Below are 10363 nucleotides of genomic sequence, written 5' to 3' on the forward strand. Positions count from 1 at the left end.
CCATGGCAACCAATGCTGATATCACTGGTTTTATTGCCCAAAGGAATGCGGGCAGAGAAACTCACAATTCATTTACCCTTAGGAAAGACACCCAATGGCCATAAAAATTGACTCTTCTCTAATTAATTCATAGGAAGACCTTTCTTTGAATGAACACACATATCCTTCAGGTGATTGTGTATGTTGTCTTTGAGATTTTATACTGTTTTATGCAGGCTTATGATAGAACCACTCGTTCATGTCATCTTACCTATATGTAATCCTACCATGTTTAGTGTCTATGAATTCGTCTTCTGATGATCTAAACGAGCGTGTATATTATATGTTGGTACATAGGCAATATATTAGTGTTCTAAGAATCTTTAGTAATTTTGCATCAACACCCAATCGAGTTCCATATGCAAATTACCATGCTCTCAGACAAAGGGTCATAAAACTCCCCAGTATTTCCAACCTCCCGCTTGGAATTTCAGCCTTTCTCATTGGACAAGCCCATCCTGAGAGGCGTGAAACTTCTCAGACCTTAAAGGACTCACGTACAGTTCCGCCCAGGTCTCTTCTGCTAAGTCTTCTGCCAAATCTTCTGATTGCGGCCCGTGTGGAGAGCCTGAGCCGGTGCGGCCATCAAGATTTTCATCTGAGACTGCATCCGGACGCTTGTTCAAGGCCTAGGCAATGCAAGCATCGTACATTTAACTAAACGAAACAGAGGTTTAGTATAAGCTGTAGACCCCGTTCTAAAACAGCGCTGATGGTTTTACTCAGGTGGTTAACGGACTCTTTTCATAGCTTCATTCTCTGGTTTTCCTGATGGTTTCATCCATCCCCTTTACGATTTTGATCCTTGCTACATGCTCTAATGCATTAATACTGTATGAAAGTATTTTATGTGGCCACCAAAATATCCTTTCTAAGAGTTGATATGAAATTACACTAAATGTTCGCTGGACGAACAGATTAGTTGAGGGCAATTTAATTCTGCTACAGTTACTACTGGCAGCTGATATAAATAATTGTAATTAATCACAATTAATTGTAATTATTTATATACATTTCCCTTTTGAGCTAATTTGCTACAACTCACTGACAATGATTTGACTGCAATGGTAACCAATTAATATTCTCACATAATCTTCACTAGATGCGAATAATGACTTACATTTGACAAAAAGCTACTGTATGGCATCAGAAGGCTTGGAATATAGTGAATGACTAGTTTTAATATATTATAGTACATTTATTTCATTTTTTGAAAGAGTTTGAAAGCTCTGAATTCATTGTACTTGCATAGAAAAAAAATCAAGCAAAGAATTTTTCCCTTTGAGTTCCACAGAAAAAAGTCATATGTTTTCAGTCACATGAATGAATAACAGAACAGCCATTTTTGGGTGAAGCATTCCTCTAAAATGCCTACCTTGTGGAACAGCTTTTGTGTTGAGAGAGAACCTATGACGCCTTAATATGCTGTTTCTGCTCACTAGGTTTTGCAACAAAGCATTTGTGATGGTATTCACTTGAGCTTTCATCATACAAAGAGAAATTAAGCATTATAATATGGATGTGAATGATTAACACCGTAGTAATGGCAAGGTCAGCCAAGTTTAATAACACATTCACTGGTGTAGGTGTGATAATTGTACAGCTGGTGTGAATCTTGATTGTCTCACTAGCACAGGTCAAGACGACTGTAGGTTAATCCTGGACATCTGTCTGACATAAGCATTAGAACAATCCTCCAAATCATTGCACAGAACATGGAATAAAATGTCATTAGCAAAAAACTACTACATTTCGAACCATGAAACATCATTATACAAGTAATTATTTAGACCCCAAAATAAGCTACCTCAAGTGGCCTCTCCACATTCACAGGATATTAGACAAATAAAATATGGTTTTAAGCATTCATCTCAAGATTAAAAGGTAGAGTATTTTTTTAATAATTAACAAATGTTCAATGTGCAAATAACTTGATGTTTTTAGATACTTGAAAATGGATGAGTCATAAATTTAAGTTAATTGCATTTATATTAATTATTTTTCTGTTTATCTGAAGTTCAGCCTGTCCATATTCATAATTTGCATGAAAAAAAAAGAACTGAGTTCACTGACAGTTTAATGACAAATAAACTAGCTTTTGTAACTCTGGAAATGTTAATATTTTCATTGGCCTCATTTATTATGCCCATTGGGTGAAGGCCCAGAAATGAAATTAAACTGTAAATCGGCTTTACAATCTAATAAAATGAAAAAATAAAAACAAAAAGTTGTTATTGTGACCACTGTAGCTAAGTTATATTTTTGTTTTCATTTTCAAATGCAATTACAGCAAGAAAAGGCTGTTTTTCCCTTCCTGATTTTTTTAATTAATATTTTAAAATGTCTAATAATATCTGTTTCTCATACTTTGCTCGTGGGCCCTTGTGCATTGTAGCAAGAAAACACAATCTAAGGTCAAAATGTAACCGAAGGCATATGCACATTATTTGCGTTAATATTCATTCCCAGTGGGTTGTGCACTGACAACAGATCAAATAAAGATTAGCAAATTCGCAGAAACGATTAGGACAAAATAAAGCAATCACACAAATGATGCTGTAGGGAATTGGGACAAATGTGCGCTGGCGTTCGTAAATATTCTGCAGTGCCGATTAGCCTACAGCCAAGCTTGTTTATGCACATTATAGACACTGTTTGTGACAAGATAAATGTTTAACAACCATTGTGAATTTATGGTGCGTAAAACACACGTTTTAATAAACATGCCAGGAGACAATTCCAAAATTAGACTGTCCCTGACTCAACCAGAGGATTGGAGGGGTGTCAAAATAAATGAGACATCCTCACCGAGCTGCAGTTGGCCAGTTCTCAAGACCTTTAACTGCACCTTTCCATCAGAGCTGACAACGCTGATTCAGTCTAGCAGATGGGCCTCTTATAGATCACATTCCTCAAGTGCTGTCGACTTTTATCTCTAACTAGACCACAGGAGAGAGGGTAGAATGTATATAAAGAGATCATTCTGTTCGTTAAACAGGATGTGCCATCATACTCAACATCAAAGCTCACAAGAAACTAAAAGTGAAGAAGATCCAGCCAGGGGTTGCACTGTGTTTTTAAAAGTACTGGCTGCATCACGAGAAGTATATAAATAGTCATCGTTAATTATGAAAAAAAATGTTAACACCTATAAATGAATGTGTCATGGAGAAGCAAAGTAATAATTGCCTCTCTCGCATGTCATTAGCACGAATCTCTCACCTCCACAGAAGAAAAATCATCAGTAGCACCCAGACTCTGTTTATTAGTCAAGCTATGGTGCCTCTGTGGTGTCTCTTAAAGAAATAGTTCACCTGAAAATGAAATTTTGCTGAAATTGAACATCTGAGATGTAGATGTGTTTGTTTCTTCATCAGAACGTATTTGGAGAAATGTAGCATTATGTTGCTTGTTGACCAATGGATCCTCTGCAGTGAGTCCGAACAGCTGATAAAAACATCACAATAATCCACACGTAATCGACACGAGTCCAGTCCATCAATTAATGTCTTGTGAAACCAAAAGCTGCATGTTTGTAATAAACAAATTCATCATAAAGACGTTTTCAATTTTAAACCGTTGCTTCCAGTTATCAATAGAGTCCTCTACTGATAATATTACTCTAGTGAAAAATCTGAATCAGGAGAGAAATATGCACAGATAAAACCCCATTTACATGCAAAAACAGGCCTAAACAAATATGTTAGTGGATTTTGCTTTGAGGGGACAACAGAGAACGGACCTTTTCTCTGGAGGAAGCATTATTATGGATTATGGACTGTTATTTTGGCTAGAGTTAAAAATTGTAAACAACTTAATGATGAATTTGTTTCTTACAAACACGGAGCGTTTCACTTCACAACATGTTAACAGATTGACTGGAGTCATATGGATTACTTGTGAATTATTGTGACGTATTTATCAGCTGTTTGGACTCACTGCAGAGGATCCATTGGTGAGCAGATGATATAATGCTAAGATTTCTCCAAATGTGTTTTGATAAAGAAAGAAACTCATCTACATCTTGGATGGCCTGAGGGTGAGTCCATTTTCAGTTTAGACTTTCATAAAATTATTAATATATTCATGTTAATAACTGGCTAAATTTTGTCTGAAGTTACTTGATATTGACTTTTTGTTTTCAGAAGTGTTGCATGAAATCAATATTACACTCGTAATTGCGCTGAAAATCAGCATTTTGGCTTGTGATGATGCTTAAAAGGATTAGTTCACCAAAAAATGAAAATTACCCCATGTTTTACTCACCCTCAAGGCATCCTAGGTGTATATGACTTTCAGTAGCACCCAGACTCTGTTTATTAGTCAAGCTATGGTGCCTCTGTGGTGTCTCTTAAAGAAATAGTTCACCTGAAAATGAAATTTTGCTGAAATTGAACATCTGAGATGTAGATGTGTTTGTTTCTTCATCAGAACGTATTTGGAGAAATGTAGCATTATGTTGCTTGTTGACCAATGGATCCTCTGCAGTGAGTCCGAACAGCTGATAAAAACATCACAATAATCCACACGTAATCGACACGAGTCCAGTCCATCAATTAATGTCTTGTGAAACCAAAAGCTGCATGTTTGTAATAAACAAATTCATCATAAAGACGTTTTCAATTTTAAACCGTTGCTTCCAGTTATCAATAGAGTCCTCTACTGATAATATTACTCTAGTGAAAAATCTGAATCAGGAGAGAAATATGCACAGATAAAACCCCATTTACATGCAAAAACAGGCCTAAACAAATATGTTAGTGGATTTTGCTTTGAGGGGACAACAGAGAACGGACCTTTTCTCTGGAGGAAGCATTATTATGGATTATGGACTGTTATTTTGGCTAGAGTTAAAAATTGTAAACAACTTAATGATGAATTTGTTTCTTACAAACACGGAGCGTTTCACTTCACAACATGTTAACAGATTGACTGGAGTCATATGGATTACTTGTGAATTATTGTGACGTATTTATCAGCTGTTTGGACTCACTGCAGAGGATCCATTGGTGAGCAGATGATATAATGCTAAGATTTCTCCAAATGTGTTTTGATAAAGAAAGAAACTCATCTACATCTTGGATGGCCTGAGGGTGAGTCCATTTTCAGTTTAGACTTTCATAAAATTATTAATATATTCATGTTAATAACTGGCTACATTTTGTCTGAAGTTACTTGATAATTGACTTTTTGTTTTCAGAAGTGTTGCATGAAATCAATATTACACTCGTAATTGCGCTGAAAATCAGCATTTTGGCTTGTGATGATGCTTAAAAGGATTAGTTCACCAAAAAATGAAAATTACCCCATGTTTTACTCACCCTCAAGGCATCCTAGGTGTATATGACTTTCTTCTTTCAGATGAATCCAATCAGAGTTATATGAAAAATTGTCCTGGCTCTTCCCAGCGTTATCATTGCAGTGGGTGGGTGTTTTTTCAACAGTCCACAAGGCGTCAAATAAAGCGCGGGCATCCATAATAAAATGTGCCTCACACAGCTCCGGGGCGTGAATAAAGACCTTCTGTAGCAAATCCATGTATAGAAAAATATCCATATTTTAAACGTAATAAACACTTTTCTATCACTTCCACTATCTGTCGTACACGGAAGCAGTTCCGGCAGATGACGTAGGACGTACAGTATGCGTCGCGCGCGCACCTCTGAGATATGCTAGTCTCGCGAGTTTGTTTCCTTACTTTAGCAAAGGAAAACCAGTCTCCTCTTGGCTTATATCGAAATCCTCCAACATTTTTCTTTACAAATCCTCGGTTTGTACTACTAATTCATGACTGGCGTTTTGTTTTGTTCTCTCACTGCGTTCGTCACTAATCACACAACGCCGACGTCCTACGTCACCCGCCGGAACGGCATCCACGTTTCACAGTTAGATGAAGTGAGAAATATGGATATTTTTCTTACAAAAGCGCATGGATTCACTACAGGAGGCCTTTATTCATGCCCCGGAGCCGTGTGAGGCATGTTTTATTATGGATGTGCGTGCTTTATTTGACATCTTGTGAACTGTTGAAAAAAAAACACCCACCCACTGCAATGTTAACGCTTGGAACAGCCAGGACAATTTTTAATATAAGTCCGATTGGATTCGTCTGAAAGAAGAAAGTCATATACACCTAGGATGCCTCGAGGGTGAGTAAAACACAGGCTAATTTTCATTTTTGGGTGAACTAACCCTTTAAGTGTTGACATATCCAATCGCCTGTGGTGTATTTTTGTCTTTTCAGTGTTGTGTGAAATGCATGCTACTAATGATAGATGTGGCAAATTACCACCAGAAATATAATCATAATGTTGTTCTAGGTATTATAATATTTGTCACTAAAGATGTGAAATGGCTGTTATTGTATGAGTATCTTAAGAAGCTCCCTGCAGAGGCAGCCGACACCAGCTGTGCAGCACTGAACACTGACTCTAGTTATGGCATTTTAATGCTTTAATGCACTGCTTTGAATCCATCCAGCCATGCATAGCAAATAAGCAGTGGAATACAATTACCTCCAGTTTGGAGGCTTTTCTTTTATCTTCACAGCTCCTTCACGTACATCTGATTGTATCACTCAAAGGTCAAGCGGGTCTTTGCTTGAATATAAAACATTTTGCTTTTTTGTAATGTTCAGTTTTATTTCCCATTAACATGACCGGAGGACAAGCAAAGCAAAGGGGAAAATTCAAAGTCATCCTCAATTTAGCATGCCACACAAATTTAATTTCAGCATTTGACGCTTCTCTCTTCATCATTAACCCAATCACCTTCTGACCCCAGGGGTCCCAATCATCTTGGGATTGTTTGCTAACTGCTCCTCGTGAAGACATTTTGAAACATTTAAGATGATGACAAACAGGCCAAATCTGAAGAATCTTTTCTCACATTTTCTAAAAGAATACTTACAAAAATCCAACTATTATTATTACTGACTTCTATTGAGCATGATTAAAGGGGTCATATGATGTTGCTAAAAATAACATTATTTTGTGTATTTGGTGTAATGAAATGTGTTTATGCAGTTTAAAGTTAAAAAAACACATTGTTTTCCACATACTGTACATTATTGTTTCTCCTCTATGACCCACCTTTCTGTCAATTTTTACAAAGCTCATCGGTCTGAAAAGCGAGGTGTATGGTGATTGGCCAGCTATCCAGTGCGTTGTGATTGGCCGAATACCTCAAGCGTGTGACGGAAATGTTACACCCCTGACTATACTGTGATGCCGTGTCCCGGAGCGATGAGACAAAACCAATAAAACCCAACAACGAAACACAGCGTCACACACGGCAGGCTAGTGTGATCGGAGGCCGGAGGCCTAGAGTGAGCGGAGGCCTGCGTGCTAGAGTCATTCGCTGGTCAAAAACCTTGTTAACTCCACTTGAGCTTGATTTTCATATAATGTTAAGTGCAAATGTCTGATACAATACCAACACTGACGACGCAGTGTTTAATTATTGATTTTTCCCCCTTTCTATCCCTTTCTACATCTCCCCTGTAGGCTATTTCAGTGCTTCAGCATGCCATGGGATTGCTTTATTTATCACTTTCAAGTAAGGGATCCGCACTCGCTCTATCTTCGTAATAACTTTCAATTTATTTTAATTTTGCAACAGGGCAATTTCTAAGGACATGTGCAAATCTCTAATGAAAACAAATACATTTTAGATGCTGTCAACACAATGTACACATCAGTGTCAGTGCAAACATATGAGAACGTAAGTGGGCTTAGAACCATGTTTTACATATGATACGAATACTTACGATAGCTAATAAGAGCACATTGATATTCTGCAACAGGTTTCATGGTTTAATGGTTTGTTTTTCTGTAATGAGCTTCTGGTCCTTCCTTGAACCCACCAGCTTTCTCTCTTCCATCTAAAAGTCCAAAGAAGATCCTCAGGACACCTCCTGTGTGTCCTTGCTCAGATCTACCCTGCTTGGTAACACATAAAAAAGGGAAAAAGTGAAACACGAGCACACTCTACAACTTTTTACTGAAAGCCTGCTTCACGCTGTCCTACTTAAGTCCTCCTTAGTTTGTGTTGCAGACGCACAAACGCATTAGTCTGATGTGTGCCGCTTTCCCAGAAACCTACGGAAGACTCTCAGCATGAGAAAAACAGTCATGCTGAGCAAAGTGCTTTTTTGGGTACAAAAAATAACAACATTTTTCAGATGTTAAATAAGTTCCCTAGTCACTACAAGGACATTTTTTCCTGAACGCATGTATTTTTATATAATTGTCCAATTAATGGTGAATTTATTGAAATGTTTTTTGAAGGAAAAACTGAACTTCGAAGAATCAACTCTAGGAGAATTTTTTGTATAAAAGACAAAATTAGGTTTTCTATGACTAATGAAACACTTCCAGATGTAAAACTGCTACAAAAGGTGGTGATATTCCTTACTTTCTCAAAGTGTGTGTCTCGTCGAGTTAAGAATGAGTCCGAAAACACAGCTGTACATTTCTACCAATTTAAGTTGAACAACCTTGCACAGCGCTTACAGTACACTTCAAACTTTCTCCCACAGATGTGAGGCTTCTCAGACTGTCTCAGCAGCACTCAGGGTGGGTTGCACTTCTGAGGCTAAACGTCACATGGGATATTCTTCAGACACCATTACGCCACAGCTGTGGGAATCGTTCCATTCAAAAGTCTGTGTTACTATCTGTGCGTTATCAAAAATTGAACATGTGCATGACGTGAGCCTCTGTCTCCTGCACGCCTGCACCAAGGGCCGTCTTTGATCAATTATTCCAGATTCACTCAGCCCCCTTTGAATGTGGATCAGCATGTTTGCCGGCAGCGTGATGTTAACGTTGTTTAATTACTGAACTGTTTGTGTGAGAGACGAGCTCGCTCGTGCATTTGTGTACCGAAACGGTGTTTACACAGCTTCACTTCAGCAAAACAATTTACTAGCGAGTCATTTATCACTGATTATTTGAATGAAGCTTCTTAATGGCTTCTCATAAGGATTAGCTGCAGAATCAGCTCTAAGTACATTAGCTGCTTTTGATGGACCATGATGAAGGACAAGGACATTAACTGTGAGGTTGACAAAAAGTAGTAATCCCAAAATGATTTTTATAATGTGGATAGATCTGGTCCTGGATGCTGACAGAGGGTAAATATAATGTGGTAAGCAATAAACAATATAGCAATAGCAATGATGCAAAACATTTATCTACCATTTACTAGTGCATTCTGAATGCACAAAAAAAATACAAATAATAAAAATTAAATGTTTTCATATATATTAATTCTTCACACTGGTCTTATATCATTGTAATGTCTGTAGGCTGGCATCATCTTTTTAGCTCCTATAATAAGAGGCTATGTCACTTTTTCCTTGCATGGCGTCTAGTCAGTGCCCACACAGGCAGTACTGAAAAAGCAGAGTTGGCTCATTGATAAATAATATCTATCACATCTATCACTCCTTGCAGCATTACACCTGTCAAATAATGAACACATTTTATGTCAGACAACTTCCAAAACGAAAATCCTGTACTCAATGATCCCATTGAAACAGTTCCTAAGCTAATAGTGCACTAGAGGGAAAGACTGTCAGTGAATAATGACTCGCTGGTAAATTATGGATTGTTCATTGCACAAAGCTTTCGATAGAATTTGAATATAGCACACAAGTCATATGGACGACTTTTATGGTATCAAAAAGTTAAAATGGCATTGCCTGTGAAATAAAAATCTGGTTAATATGTGATCTTTTTCATTTAAACTTTTACTAGAGTCATATTCAGGTCTCTGTTGACCTTCTCTATTTGACTCACATTGTACACTGTCATCCCACTGAATAATTAATTTTTGCTTGAACAAACTGTCACATCACTTTTGAATCATAATGGGGTGGGCAGAGATCAGAGCTGCAGGTGAACACGAAGACTTCTGCTGCTGCTAAAACACAACTACACTAATAAAGGCTGATAAACCTTTAGCTCAAAGCATTGTAAATATTTATGAATTATAAATATTAGCAAAATATTTTGATTAGTAAATGTATAATATAAATATATAAAAAACAAACAAATGTAAAACTATATGTAGATAGATACAATATTAAAGAAAGACAGAAAGAAAGATCGATAGATGTTTACATATATAAATATTATGTATGTGTGTGTGTGTGTGTGTGTGTGTGTGTGTGTGTGTGTGCGCGCGTTTTTGTGACAAATGAGGACATACATTTTTATAATGACAAAGGTATGACATAGGTATTACAAGGAGAAGGTGACTTTTCAGGACATTACCCCATGTCCCCACTTTTCAAAACGCATATAAATCACACAGAATG

This window comes from Sinocyclocheilus rhinocerous, unplaced genomic scaffold (genome assembly GCF_001515625.1).
Source record: "Sinocyclocheilus rhinocerous isolate Xijiao unplaced genomic scaffold, SAMN03320098_v1.1 scaffold375, whole genome shotgun sequence".
NCBI classification, from domain to species: domain Eukaryota; kingdom Metazoa; phylum Chordata; class Actinopteri; order Cypriniformes; family Cyprinidae; genus Sinocyclocheilus; species Sinocyclocheilus rhinocerous.